The following is a 15356-nucleotide window of genomic DNA, read 5'->3' on the forward strand; positions in this document are numbered from 1 at the left end:
TGTTCATCTGTCCAGGTCTAACACCCGTGCTGTTGCAGGCTTTAGTGCTGTGGTGCTCACCTATAGTAAAGCCAGCCAGAAGACCTGGGGGCATCCAAACCTGCTGACAGCTTCGCACAGTTTCAAGCTACACTTGGTCAGCATAGTATTTACATAATGGCATACATCAGACAAGGTCGGCATGGAATATTTTTCAAAAAAAAAACAAAAAACACTGCAGTATTATTCTCTTTATCACCTTTCACTCTCTCATTTTATGTTAGTGAAAGTAAGTACGTTTTCAAAGTGCCTGAAAGTCCAGCGTTGGTTTTGTGACAAAGCCCACAGTAGCATGTTGCAAGTTAGAGCCAAATTTGGATCTGAAAGTAGTATTGGATGAATGATTAGAAAGGTCCGCCAATCCATTATCATCTGTGGACATATTCCTGCACTTAGACACTATTGTTACAGTTTATTGTTGAGCATGGCACTGGAATCAAAATTCCAACAATAGTCAAACATATCTCAGCTGATTGTTTTGGGAATGGAGTGTTAACTAGACATACCTGAGCTTATTTGTTTATTTAGTGCATTTATTTCATTGCTGATTTTATAGAAGAGTGACAGTTTTGTTTTATTGCTTGGAATTATATCTGTTTTGTGAGGTGAGAGGTAAAAAAAATGGAACACTGGAGAACAGGAGACAAAGTTTTTAGGTGGTTTTTTGATAAACTGGTGATGTTACGCCACTGCAATGGCACATTTTGTATCTTGCAAGTCCTTAAGGGAGCTAACACTTATATTTACAGTATCTGCATTGCACGATAAATAAAACAACAAACTAATTAAGGGTCAGACTGTACTGCAGAGACAATAGACACAAAGGCTGGGGATTGTTTGTTTTTGCTCATGAGAATTTTTTTTAGGTGTCCTCAGTGGCTTATTAAAATTTGCATAGGTACAAATTGCAAATGTTGTCTTAGTTTGGTAACTTCTTTTCATACATTCAGACATCTCTTTTGATGATTGGTGAAATTGAATCACTCTTCTGCTTCACATTGGATATATAAACATAGCATAGAGGTTTGAATTAATGCAACAAAGCAGTAAAGCATTGAAACTGAAAAACTTGAATGGCCTCAACTGGGTCTCAGTGCTTGATTATGTGAATTACACACCACACACACACACACACACACACACACACACACACACACACACACACACACACACACAAACACACACACACACACACACGAACAGTCTCGTATTTCTATCCTTGTGGGGACCTTCCATTGACTCCCATTCATGTCTAGCCCCTAACCCTGACCCTTACCCTAACCCTAACCCACACCACAACAAAGCCTAACCCTAAAGAAATGTTTTTGCACTTTTACTTTTTTCAGTAACAACAACATGGTCAAGAAAACACTGTTTCTCCTACTTAGGACCGGAAAAAGGTCCCCACAAGGCACGTCGTTCCACATTTTGCTATCCTTGTGGGGACATTTGGCCCCCACAAGGATAGAAATACGAGAAAACACACACACACACACACACACACACACACACACACACACACACACACACACACACACTAAAAATAGCTCATGAGGTGTTATGTCACTTCTTTATTTTTTCACCACTTCCGGTACATTTTTCTTTAGAAGAAAATGTTGCATAGTAGAACCAAATTCATAAATCCGACCTGGAACATTAGTTTTGTAAATTGTCAAAATGACAAAGAGGATATTAACAGAAGAACTTTACCTTCTGTTACAGAGTTGTTTACAGATGACTGTTGAATCAAACGTAGCAGACATATCTATACGTACAGCTCATGGGAGCAGTGCCAGTCAATAAGAGGTCAGTGATGTGCTGGAACAAAATGCTTTAGAAAAGAGCGTTTCTATTAGTTTGTGCTTCTTTACGACTGGCTAATTAAATATGGACTTTAGCTTCTGTGTACTAAAACAAATGGAAAATTATGAGCTATTATACTATCATTTTACTAGCTCTGTATACTTAAATATAACTCGGCTGAGAAGTTTGACTTGCCTGGGATATTGGATTTGCAATAGTTTAGCATAATCTGTATGCCTTGGGTTTCTGTAAGGAACATGCGATTTAGACTAATCTTTAATTTTCTATTTATTCAATGTAAACAATTTTATCCTTTCCTATTACCTAATTGGTGATTAACAGGCATTAATTTATATATAAGTGTATATATATATATATATATATATATATATATATATATATATATATATATATATATATATATATATATATATATATACACACACATACATATTTTAAGAAATCTTTACTATATCATATACCTCACCAGGTTCATTCTGGTTCAGAACCGTGGACAGCTCCGACAAAGTGGCGCATGCTGCATTGCCTTTTGTACTGCCATTGATGACCTTAAGCTCACACATGCACTGCTGGCATATGATGAAAATACGATCTGCTTATAGACGACACGTATTTTTTGTAAAACCAACAACAAAAGATAATAATGCAAGCGTTGCAAGCAGCTCGTGCTACACTGAAAATTATACAACTCTGCTGAACAAAGACTTAATCTTCCAGCACGCGCCACGGCGTCTCGTGGGGGGTCATTATTCTCTATGTGTAACAAAGCTTTGACCCATTCAAGCTGCCAGTGGATTATATGTTTATATATACTTGCAGGAACTTTAAAACTGATTGTCCAACTACACTTCTTTTACAAGTACAGATACCATCATCTGAGCTCCTTTTTATGCATTGTGTGTGTATGTTCAGGTCAAAATCGCTGCTGAAAAAAAGAGAAGGTTTTCTGTTTAAACCTGCCAACTAAATCCTTGGCAATTTGCAGGTTAATCTAATTTGATAGCCTATAAGCTTGCCCACTGCAAGTAAATCTCAGGTTGGGGTCGCTGCTTCATTGCCAAACAAGGCAATTCGGTCCCTGAGGTCATTAATTACAAAGCTCAGACAAAGGCAGAAAAGGACTGAGGGGCCTACGGCTGGTACAGAGGTGCCAAATCACGTCTTTAACCAAACCCTCTACCTCCCTGCCTGTCATAAATTACTTCAAGGGCCCAATAGCTGTGTGATTGTTGTGTTCAGCGTCAGATCTCATTTATCTCACTGAGCAAACAATAACACATCAGCGGGTCATCAGTCAGCAAGTCCACATAAATTATATTGGGAGGCTTTGAATCTGCATTTATACAGTGGTTGATGCAGGAGCTTCTCATCTTTATGACAACCTCAGCACTGAAGCGCACCCCCTTATTCCCAACCCCTTAACCACACACACACACACACACACACACACACACAAGCGCGCGGGCGCACGCACACACATAACTGCCTCCCTTTCGGCACACACCCCCACCCTCCCCTGCTATTTGAATAGAGAGCCTGAGCACTCTTTTGTTCAGTAGCGCTCAGCTGCTGGAGAGGTGAGCACCACTCTGCTGGCGCTCCTCCACTCATCGCTGCCGCTGCCTCGATCGGATCGTCTGCTCCACACGCGAGGACCCGGCACCGCGTCCGGCTTTCACAAAAGGCACTCTCCTTCCGTTTTTTGCCCCGTTTTGCCTCTGACACCCGCAAATCCTGCCTCGCTCCCATTGCTTTTTTTTTGGTTTGTTTTTTGTTTTTCCTTCACCCCCTTCCTTCCCTTTACGCGTCGGTGGATGGTCGAGCTTCCCCGCGCGCGGCGCTGCCACTTGCACCTTGTCAGAGCGACGCTCCGGTGAAGCTGCAGCATCGCTCTACATTCCTGTGGACTCAACCCGACTTTATCCGAAAGGTGAGAGCGACTTGTTTTGTTTGGCTTTTTTTTTTTTTTTTTTTTTTGACCTCCACACGCGCTCTGAACAGAGGATGTTTTATAGATGTTGTTCACTACAGCTTCACGAGCTTCTCCATGTGATGTCAAGAGATCTCTGGCTTTAAATTTCAGATGCATTGCAAACTAAAAGTGTATAAATAGCTGGACCATGCACGTCAGGGTCAGCATTTTCTGCTGTGTGGGAAATATATACAGATTTTATGAAAGTTCTCATCTTACCTTCAGCTATTTCAATTTTTAGACTTCTTTAGAGTGTATTCTCTGTGAGTACATTATCTCATGATAATCCAACTATAGAGCATCTGTTCACAAGTAATGCAAGCATCATTCTTTCTTTTGGTCTCTTCTTTAAGAACTGCTTTTGTCAAACCACTTAAAATATATATTCAACAGTGCTGAGTTACACCAGGATTTAAATCTCTGACCATAAGCTGACCTCTTGTAGTGTAAACCCTCTTTTCTTGCCATTGTAGGACTTCAGGTGAGAGAGATAGGGGCAGGCGGAGTTTCTGAACTGGGTGAAAGTCGATAAGCGGCTCAAGCAGGGCTGTCAGCGCTGTCAGTGAAGGAGGCAAAGGAAGGGAAAGCTGAGACATTATCTTGGATGGCACTACAGTCCACCAAATTGGTCTCTCAGTTATTCCTGCTGTAGGAATACTTTCCTTCTCTGTGTAAGACCTCTCAGCTACAAGCTGATCAAAGTGAAGGAGGGATGAGTTCAGCCTCAGCTCAGGCATGTACAACATGCCTTTTAGTTGTCTGGGTATGAGGGATTTTGTTGGGAACAAAAGAAGAATCATTATTGGGCTTTGCTTTTTTTCCCGCCTGTCTTAATTTTACAAGTGAGTATTGTGTGTCAAATAGAGCCTGGCATTGAGTGCAGGAGAGAAGTTGCTCATGAGCCCGAGGGAAATTAAGGAGGGATTCAACCAAGCAGTTTATGAAATGGTTACCAGTTTTTCTCAATCTCTGTATCTTTCTCTCTTTCATTCCATCACCTCTGCTCACTTTTTATCTTGGTGTTTGCGAAGACAGCCACTCAGCCAGTTTACCTGTAGCGGCTTTTATTTTTGCAGATTCCAATCTGCAATTCTTTTCCGTGTTTCAGGCTCCCTGTCCTCTCGTTATCCCACGCAGATGTGATGTCCTGTTTGTTTTTTGCTTTGCCAGGCTGTGACTGGCTTTGGATAAGTTGCTTGGGTCTCACTGGACAGTTATGACTTGATTTAAAAACTGTCTGTATATGTTGCTCTGTCTGCACATGTGTTTCGGAGATGACTCCTGCTGACTGTTTCCGAGGGGTTTTAGAAAAGCAGATGGGTGTCATCAGTTACTGTTGCACTCATAAGAGAAAGCTTCACATTTGACTGCTCTTGAGGTCCCTCTGCTTCCTTCAGCTTCTCTGTGCCTCCTGCACTCTCATGCATATTACAGAGTGTCTCTGTGTTTGTCTTTCTGTCTCTTGCTTTCCCTCGTCATCTTGCTCTGTTTGGACTCTTCCTCATTAGTCTTGCATTGGATCACGGGCTCTGCTGTTAACACCATTGTTCTCGGAAGAGGTGTTCTTTTCTGTGCTATTGCCAGTTCACTGCCCCCATTTTCACATTTTCTGTGTGATGAGGCATTGCAACAGGCGAACAATATTCCTTTAGAGGGCGATTCAACATTTCTTAGTGGCTCCACTCCAACTGTGGTCAAGGCCAAAAGCAGCTCACATATGTTGTCATCACACCTCAGGAGCACTGAAGGAATGAATTAAAAGCAGAGAAAGAAAGAAGGAGGCGGTAGACTGGGGGAATTTTCCAGCATTATCTGCTCTTAGCACGAGGTAACGTTGTCACATATTTAGATAATTTGTCTTTTCTGGCTGGCTGCACTCAGCTTAGTGCAGACACTTGTAGCGGAAGACATGAATGGGAGAGAATTCAATTTTGCACTTGAGTAGTGTCCAAGCAAATGAATGGGAGACAGGCTTCTTTTCCCAGAGAGATTTCACAAATGTAAGACGTTAATATTCTTACGATGAACCTTGGGTTTTTTTTTTTTTTTTTTTTTTAAACAGACAAAGCCAACCTGGCACAAGATGAAAATGAAAGAGAGGAGAGCAGCCAGGCAGATGCACAGTATCAACACAGAGGATCTGTAGCCTTGAGTTTGACTGGCACAGGCCTCCAGTTAGAAATCCTAGAGTTGGAAGAACATGGCACTGTGAGTCATCTGGGATTTTACTGTTGCTAATAGCTGACTTTAATCCCTGTAATGCTATAGAGGAAAAAGGTATTAATTATTAAGTGGCTTTTCTCTGTGTGTTTTTGTTAAAATTTCCAAGCTGTGGGCTGAATACGTACTTTACAAATGTATGGCGCTGTGGATTTTGGCAATAGTAGATAGAGTAAGAGGAACCTTGACTACCCCAGACTAATAATTTAAAGATTAATTGAATCCCAGTGTAATTAAGGGATGAAAACACTCACAGCAGCCTCCACATGTGTGCACTTCTGCCTTTGTCAATAATTGTACCTGTTTGTACTTTACTATTATGAATTCAAAGTGTATATATGTTTAACAACAGAGACCCAGGCTCAGATGTTCATACGTCTTATTTTAGGCTGGGATCCACTTGGCACCTTCATACCTCCAGTCATGGGGTCATTTCATCGGCCTAATGAAGGCTGTACCTTTTGCACGCTGGAGGATGTCAATCTGTTTGATTGGCAGCTCAGCGACCTTTCGCTCCTCTGCCCCTGACACCAACGAGCAGATGGAGCCCAGCCTAAGAGGGCCGCTGCTAGCTTTGCCTTGCCTAATAATATAATAGTCTGGCATCAGCCTTGTTGAACTACCCACTGCACGTAGAGCCAAGCAAATGAGCAGCGCAGCTGGGCCATCATGGCCAGTGGCAGAGCAGACAAAGCCCAGGAGGCACAGAGGCAGAAAAAAAGGTAGTTTACCACAATCCCTCCAGACACAGCTCGTGAATATTCATCACCCCCCCCCCCCCCCCCCCCCACACACACACACACACACACACACCACACACACACACCCCTTTCCCCAAACACAGTTCTACACCCCTCTCCCACAAAATGTATTATTCAAAGGAAGCATTTTCCCTATTAAATACTATAAATAAATAATGACATCTGGTAACAGTTTTTGTCTGGTGAATTAATGACAGGAGCAGAGTCGAGTATCTTCCTGTGATTGGAGGAGGGGGAGCTAGGGGGTAGATTTTCTGTTCAGCCACTTTCCTTCTCTTGGTTTTTTTCTTTGTCTTGCCAGTTGGGTGCGATAGCTCCTTTGTTAAAGTCAGTAGATGTCAGTAGATCCGAATTGGATCGTGTCTCCATCAATCACCTCTCTGAACACCCTAGAGGAGAAGCAAATACTACATGGTTATTTATTTCACCGTTTTGTGTACTTTTTCTGGTCTGAGCTAATCCTGAGAAAACAAAAAAGCTCCCTGCAGGCTCCTTATGTGGATTCAGCACCGGACAGCTCCTAAAGAATTTTCCTGTTTGGTCAACCTCATTGTTTTTCCTCTACTGGTTAAAAAAGCATTAGTTCGTGGGTCCTCACAAGCACATAGAGGGTGACTGAAAGATAGCTCACTATGGGATGTCAACTATGCACTGCTGGCATCACTGTCATAAAGTCAGACTGTGGTTAGCTGATAAACATGGAGAGGGCTACAGATGGCCAATGTTTGCCACTCTGCTGTGCTGCAGTGTTCGATTTGATTTTGAGGGCAGTGGTTTTCGAAGTCTGGGGTGGAAATCCCTTGAGGAGACAAAGATGTTGAGGGAAAAGAAGGGAAAATATATGTTTTCCCTGCTTCTGATAACTCGTTCTATTTTCATTATCTAAATCTTAATGGAGAAAAAAATAAGCGGAGGTTCAAATTCTGATTATCAACACCTGCATTTTGCATATAATTTATTTTAAAGCTTAAAAGGCCTCACTCAGGTGATAAAATAAGATTTTTCATGAGTGTCAAGAGTCATGAGTGTCGCAGCTCCCAGATTTTTCAAATTAAAATCTCACTAGCACAAAAAGAGCTTTCTTTTTCTTGCCAGTAGACCGTAAAAATGAGCTCATAGTATATTATTAGATGAAAATATTCCAAAAGTTCTGCAATTATCCAAAATTATCACACTACTTGATATGAGGCTAGGCATGTTCAGTGTGAGAATTAGCAGAACTGGTGGGAAATGTCATTTGAACAATTTTGAACATTGAACAGCTGTTCTAAAAGAAAAAAGGAATCTTCTGAATCTGATAGCTTATGTCTTCAGAGAAAAAAAATCACAGCAAAGCAAAAGAAGGAAAGGAATGGCTAATGGACTTCATTTATACAGCTCATTTAAACTAATTCAGCAGTGTCAAAGTGCTTTACATCATTCACACATTCACATGATGCACGCACACACACAGGTACGCACACATAAACACAGCAGTGACAGTGGCTGACATGCACATCGTCTGCAGTGTAGGGACGGGCTGAGCCTCTGGCCCGCCCTCCGACTGTTACAGCAAACACTCCAGACAGCTGGGTCTGCCTCTTGTTCTGCTCCACCAGTGAGTCCAGGCACCATTTGTTCACCGCCGCCTTCTTCCACCGCATCTGCTCGACCTCTGCCATTATGTCAGCCAGTGTTGCTGATCTACAGGAGCCTTGAAGAAGAAGAAGAAGAAGAAGAAGAAGAAGAAGAAGAAGAAGAAGAAGAAGAAGAAGTAGAAGAAGAAGGATTTTAATTCCAATATGACTTTGTTTCTAGAAAATATGAACGCAAATTTCAGAAAAAATGAATAAGGGGGAAAAATGTTAACATATATTTTACAATTCCAGGACTTATTTCAAAACCAAGGTCATTTTCCACAACAGAATATAAAATACTAGCCTGGCTTTAATCAGCCTCACCAAAAACGCAAGCATTCACATTGCAATCCAAGGACAATCATAAACTTGTTTGTCCCAGTGATGCACACTGCTCTCTTTGCATGTCCTAAAATGAAGTAAAAAAGTTTACACTTTAGTCTGTTTAGTCCTCTGATTGTAGCTGTAAACCATAATAGACATTTGTTTGGAGATTTCCCCGAACATCTGAAACATGAAGTAAAGCTGCTGGAGTCTGCTGCAGTCCAGGAGACAATGAAAAATGGTCTCTGGTGGAGCAGCGTATCATGGAGATGTTTGAACCCTATTTGAGCAGACATCCAGCAGATAAAAACACAATGCTGGGTGCTTTGGGAGAACACGTATAATCCGCTTCAGCCGGGGCCCTTGTATACAAGAATTGAACATGGATCATTTCATATGCCGTCCATGTATACAGATGCATTTAGCATGATTGTTTTCAATCGGATTGAAAAACCACCTATGTAAATTGGACCAGTGAGAACCAGGACCAGATCACTGCCCAGAAGATTTAGTATAACTCAACAGGAAAACTGTCAGTACCTGGAACCTTCCTACTATTGAGGCTCTCTGGAGCAGTGTGAAGCTCCTCGACTGTGACTGGAGCCTCCAGCTCTGCATGACTGTCAGCAGGAACGTTGGGCAGACCCTCGTAAAACCACTAACCACTCTTCACCACTCTCAGGTCTGTGGTGGAGCTCTGAGGTGAAGAGCTGCTGAGAAAAGGTGACAGGATACCTCCTAATTCCTGCAGACGCCTGCAGAAGCTGCTCTGTATGAGATCTTAGGGAGTGAATCTTTTGCCTCTGTCCATTCCTGTACTCGAGACCAAAGAAAAAATGAGGGGCAGCGTCTACTTGTGCCCCGTTCTGGAAACGGGAGCGAACAAGGGCCCCCAGTGAAACCCAACAGATCAGAAAGAGCAGCTTTAGATGACATTAATACACTCACCTTTGTAGCTCGAAAGTCCTGCAGAGTCCTGCAGCTCCACTATTTCTCTCTCCAGAGATCATCGTTCATAGATCTGCACTTGTCTCTTGTTACACTGAGAGTGCACTGAAGGCATGGGTGTTTGATTTTGAGCTTCCCTAAATCCTACCACTGTTGTAAAGAACTGTAGTCAGATTCTGTCTCTGTGTTACTTGTCCAAATCACACTAAAAGCATTCCTTAAAACATTATAAGAAAGTATAAAAATTCCATGAAAACATTACAGATTGATCTGAGATACCAACTGGATATATGGAGTAGTTCTGCACTGCATTAGTCTGATGTTTCAGAGGATAAAAAGTTGTTATCAGTGTGTCCAGGTGTTCTGATGCTGAGTGACATGAAACTGTCCACAGGTGTCACACAGATCATTCTCCTACGTGAGTCTGACTAGTTTCTGATTCGAGGTTTGATGTGTTTCAGTGTGATTTTGGTCCGGCAGTGGATCTGCATTGCAGTTAAAATCACCACCTAAACACAGGAAACTGCCTTGACTATGTTTCTTTACAACACTGTTTAAAATATCTTAAAAACAAAATCTGTGGACAAAAGAACAGCAATTCCAACACGGTTACTGCTCTTATGACTAAGAAATTACACTCATTAACAGAAGGATTGAGTTTGATGGCTTGTCTATGAATTAGCCTGTGTAGGCCGAAGCCTCCACCCGTCGCCATGCTCATCAGGTGAGAACAGCTAACCGGCCACTACAGCCTCACAAAGTAAATCCAGTGCATCACAAGAACACAATCAAACGAACAGAAAACACACTGTGTAACTCTCACACAGAAGACACAGCAAGAACACGAAGAAAGAAAAACAAAGCGAGACCTCTGTCAATCACAGAAGAAGAAGAAGACCAACAACAACAACAACAACAACAACAACAAGTTATGGGGATTGATTTCTGCTGAACTTCATTCACCTTTCCAAGCTTGGCTTCAGTGGGGCCATTTGTGAAGCAGAGGCAACAGTGTGATACTTATAATGTCTCCTAAGTGAGATGCAGTTCTGGGGTTGTTGGCAATAAGGATTTGTGAGAGAGAATGTAACGGTAGCTAGATAATTAATTTAATTCTGAAGAATTGCAGACAACATACGGCTGACCCAAGCACACTTTTTTGGCATGGTGGCTTTGCTTGTTTGTGCGTGTGTGTGTGTGTTGTGCTTTTGTATTGGGGCTGAAAATGTGTTATTTTATGATACTTGTTGATATTGGTTAATAATTGCATTCAAACAAAACAAGACACAATGTGACTTCCTATCCTTTGTATTATTCAGACAAAATGCTGAATGGCGATTGTTGAAAGGCCATTATGTGCGGACGGCTCCAGCACATTCTTTCTGTAAAATATTGCTGCTTCAAAGGGTTTTTTGTTGGCATATTTTTGCTGTTAAGAGGAAAAAAAGAATCTGTTCTGCTTTTTACTCTGCATCCTCACCAGAAAAAAAAAAAACAGGTTTCACTAATCCCTCCGTCTGTCTTATTGTAGGCGCAATACTGTGTAGCATATTTTTCTTAAAGGTTTTATTGTTCTGGTAATATTGCCTTTCAGTGTTTTCACATCACTCCGTTGTTTTATTTTTCACATCAGGTGGCTCTGTACATGCTAATGAAATCAAATCCAAACACGTATATATACACAAAGTAGGATTAAAGCGTAACAGCTGGCAGATGTTATGGATGAAGGCAAATAAGTGTCAGTATAATACAATTCGACTTTGGCAGCAAACCTAAACCAGGCTTACTTTTGTCGCCATGTTTTCTTATTTATTATTGCATCATGTTTATCAAAGATGAGGAAATTATGAGAGAAAAACACCTTGTTCACTATCAAAAATGCAGCTTGATTAAATGTTAACACCTGTTGAGAAGTGTTTTCTGTTTTACATTCACATTCATTCTAATTTGCTTAATGTTACACCTCTTAAAATTAGTGATATCACAAACGTCCTTGTTATCAGGTGTTTGCATATTTACAATAATGACCCTTTATTAAGGTTGATGCGGTTTGCATTCCTGAGTACAATACCTTCAAAATCATAACACTACTTTGCAAGGAGGAATGCACTTTTTGCCTTGTCATTTAACTGTAAATTAATTTTAGTCACAAACCAGCACAAAGTCAACTTTAAGGAAAAAAAGAGATATCACAGTATTTATTTATTTATTTATTTTTTTTTTTTTTTTTGGGGGGGGGGGGGGTTGGGGGGCAGTTATTGATGATACTAATAACACTTTCCTCAACAAAAGGCCAGTGAGATTTACATTTACATTACTCTGTGACGAAGACAACCTCATGTTGCTCAGTGAGATTGTCTGAATTGAAGAATGTGAAATAACAATTTGAAGGAAATTAACAATCAATGATTATTAAACAATGGACTTTGAGAGATTTAAGCTATAGGCTCAGTAAAACTGTAATATCATGAAATGTTCTTTGGCAAGTTTGGTATAGCAAGTGCATTTTCACAAACGTCCTGCCTCTCAGTGCTGCTTTGTAAGTGCATGTACAGTGATGAACATGAGCATAACAGAGAATGAAGAGAATTATAAATCAGGCCGTTTGGCTAAATAATGTTCCTGACAGGGTACTGTCTCCTTTTATTGGTAGATAGTTTCCACCTTTTTCAACAGCAATGTTAAAGCTCAATTTGTCTGATTTGTTTTGGCAAAAGCTCAAAAAAACATCAGGAGCAGATCATTATAAGGGGGCAGCCCTTTCCTTTGATTCAAAGGAAAATTCTGAAGACAAAACTAATTACTGATTTGTGTAAACACATAATAATGCTGAACTTATGGAGTGTTTTTCAGAAGCAAATTTAAATGAGAAAATAAACTTCATGCTGCGTTCACACCGGACGCGTCGCAAGCTTTGTGAGCGGCGCTTTTCTTTGCAAAGTTACAGAATATTTTATTATGGAATATTTTGATTTAGAATTTAGCTTTACTTTATACAGGTCATTAGGGCAAATCCAATGATTTTAAAAGTTACAAAAGTTACAACAATTGCAGACTACAAAAAAGGACTCCCCCCTCCACCCTACTCCTGGTAATAGTAACATAATGTGAAAAACATCCTGTCCAGTCCAGTATTCCATCCACACACACACACACACACACACAAATCCTACTTAATATTTAATCAGATCATGTGTAGCATGACAATGTGGTTGAAACTCAGTGAGGGGGGGGGGGGGGTGGGGGGGGGGGGGGGGGGGCTCATCCAAACAACTAACTATCCTCAAAATAGTTGGTGAGATTGATCAATGTGAGCCAAACTGTAGATCAACAAATACCGTCACCTTTCCCTGGTTTCAGATAAACCCAACAAATATTTGCACGCACTCATTGTTCTGCGTAGTGCCCTGGTTAAAGAGCCATCAGTGGAGATTCACAGAGGTCAGTGGCAGAAATACAGTCAGAATGGAGCAGCCCCGCCAGCCGGACCCCCCGGGGCTCTTTTGCCAGGTGGATTTAGGTGGTATTGTGTCTGAGCTCAGCCTTAAGGTGACACTTGGATTTGTAGTTCATGTCAGTTTAGCCACAGATATGAGCAAATCTGCTCCTGCAGACTGTTGGCCCTGTGCCGATGTGTGACCACGTGTGTGTGTGTGTGTGTGTGTGTGTGTGTGTGTGTGTGTGAGTGAGTGACTGAAGGAGGTCATTAGGATCCACGGATGCACTGAGTAGAATGAGTCAGAAAGATGGGGGAGAAAAAGACTGAAGTGAGAAACGCCTATATATGAATGGTGTGCAAGCTCTTGACATTCACTGCGAGACATCTATCTTTCCAGCTAATTTACTCCCTAATAATTTTTCAAGGTTGTCTTTTTACTTTAAACAGCAGTGAATTTATTACATCTGAGCTGATCTTTGATTCCTTGGCGATATTTCACTTCATCTCCTGTGTGTTTCTCCTTAGGGGGCTTGAATGAGGAAAAAAAGCTAGGAACACTATTAAATTGATTTTAAAATGGAATTTATAAGGCATATAGCAGGTCAGATGTCCTACCAGTGCAGGTGGTTGTCGCTCTGCAGCTGGTAATAAGATTGCCAAAGCTCCACCAAAGTGGTATTTACATGGAGCTATGAAGCATGCTGCCTTCAAAGCTCCCAGGCATTAGACTCAGTGGTAGAGAAGCTATACTGGCTTGCGTGTGTGTGTGTGTGTGTGTGTGTGTGTGTGCGTGCGTGCGTGCGTGCGTGTGTGTGTGTGCGTGCGTGCGTGCGTGCGTGTGTGGGGTGGGGGTGGGGGGTTGGGGGGTGGGGGGGGCTTCAGCCTACAACATTTGTCTGCTGTGTGAAATGTGCCTGCTGTGTTTAGCTTGCTAGCAATGAGAGGCTGGCAATTTTGAGGAAGGAGGGCATTTATTTTTCAAATCTTTCAAATCAAATTTTTCTTGTATAATTCACAAGACACAACATTCTTAAAGAACGATTTCCATTAAAATCACTGAAATGTTTTTCTCAGCATCAAGCAAACAAACAAATAAAAATCACTCTTTTTTGCCATAAAAAATCATGAAAACCAAGCTGTTTGGCCAGTAAGGCAGTCGCCCCGTTCTGATTGAGGAAGTCAGGTTTTCCTTTTATTTCACTAGCGGGTGTCTGTTTTTTAAGACAGTTAAACAATTAGCTTTTTGCAGCTTTGCATTGAATTGCATCCGACAAATTCCCCTCAGTGGGTAAAGCACCATTTCAGTTTTGCTCTGGCAAATTCAAAATGAACTGCTTTGGTGCATACCAGCACTGTTTTGTAATTAACTGTCACACTGCAAAATTAATAGACAAGAAAATATGGCATGGAAAATGCAGAGAATGAAGAGACTTTGTCACAGTTGCTCAATCATTAGTCAGGCAAGAATGATATTAATCAACTGTGTGTGTGTGTGTGTGTGTGTGTGTGTGTGTGTGTGTGCACGTGCGCGTGTGTGTGTGTTCCATTCTGTCTGTGTGTGAATCTACGACAAAACATCTGGTTTCAATCCGATGGGGGCTTCCTGTGTCCCTGTCTCTTCCTGTTAACAACAGGCCACAATCAGATGCGTCCCCTCGTGTCCTTTCCTTGTCCCTCTTCTCTGGGATTTCCCCCCTCAGCTGTAATTAAGAAGGCTCTCTGTCTGTCTCTCTGTCTGTCCTAATAATTACCAGTGGTGCAGAGATGCTGGCGCCCCCTGGTTTGCTCCCGGACCGCCTTGATGAATTCAGCAACTGCTCCCAGAGCTGTTACTGGAGCACCTCTTGTGTCTGTGAATGCCTATGACTTGGTTAGTGTGTGTGATGGAGAGGTTGGAGTGAGAGCACTGCTGCTGTATCCCCAAGTGTCCAGCGCTGTGCAAAGATTGATTGGAGGCGGCTGCCTGTTACAGATCCCTGCCTGCACTGGACCGCTGCCCGAGCTGTCTGACCACAGTATGTCACGACGTGAGGGTTACCACAGCTGCACTGAAGGCTGTGGGCAATTATGCATGTACATTCATTAAAAAATCATCGTTTTACTCAACTTCTTCTTATCTGTGTTGACTTGCTCCAGCCGGTACATTAGAGTCCCATCGGTTTAGTGGAAAGAGCAGCGAAGAAAACGAAGCTGCTTGTTTTTTGAAGGCATGT

The 15356-nt window shown here is 41.7% G+C and overlaps 1 protein-coding gene across 1 annotated transcript in view; it reads left to right on the forward strand.

Annotated features, from left to right (window-relative positions):
• The first annotated feature begins 3667 nt into the window (after nucleotides 1-3667).
• Nucleotides 3668-15356, forward strand: part of ncanb (neurocan b) — a 168493-nt gene continuing 156804 nt past the window's right edge. The window contains exon 1 of the mRNA XM_030082709.1: nucleotides 3668-3793. The gene's annotated coding sequence lies outside the window, so the exon portion shown is untranslated. The remainder of the gene's footprint in view (nucleotides 3794-15356) is intronic.

The sequence above is a fragment of the Salarias fasciatus genome, chromosome 23, assembly GCF_902148845.1.
Source record: "Salarias fasciatus chromosome 23, fSalaFa1.1, whole genome shotgun sequence".
Taxonomy (NCBI): Eukaryota; Metazoa; Chordata; class Actinopteri; order Blenniiformes; family Blenniidae; genus Salarias; species Salarias fasciatus.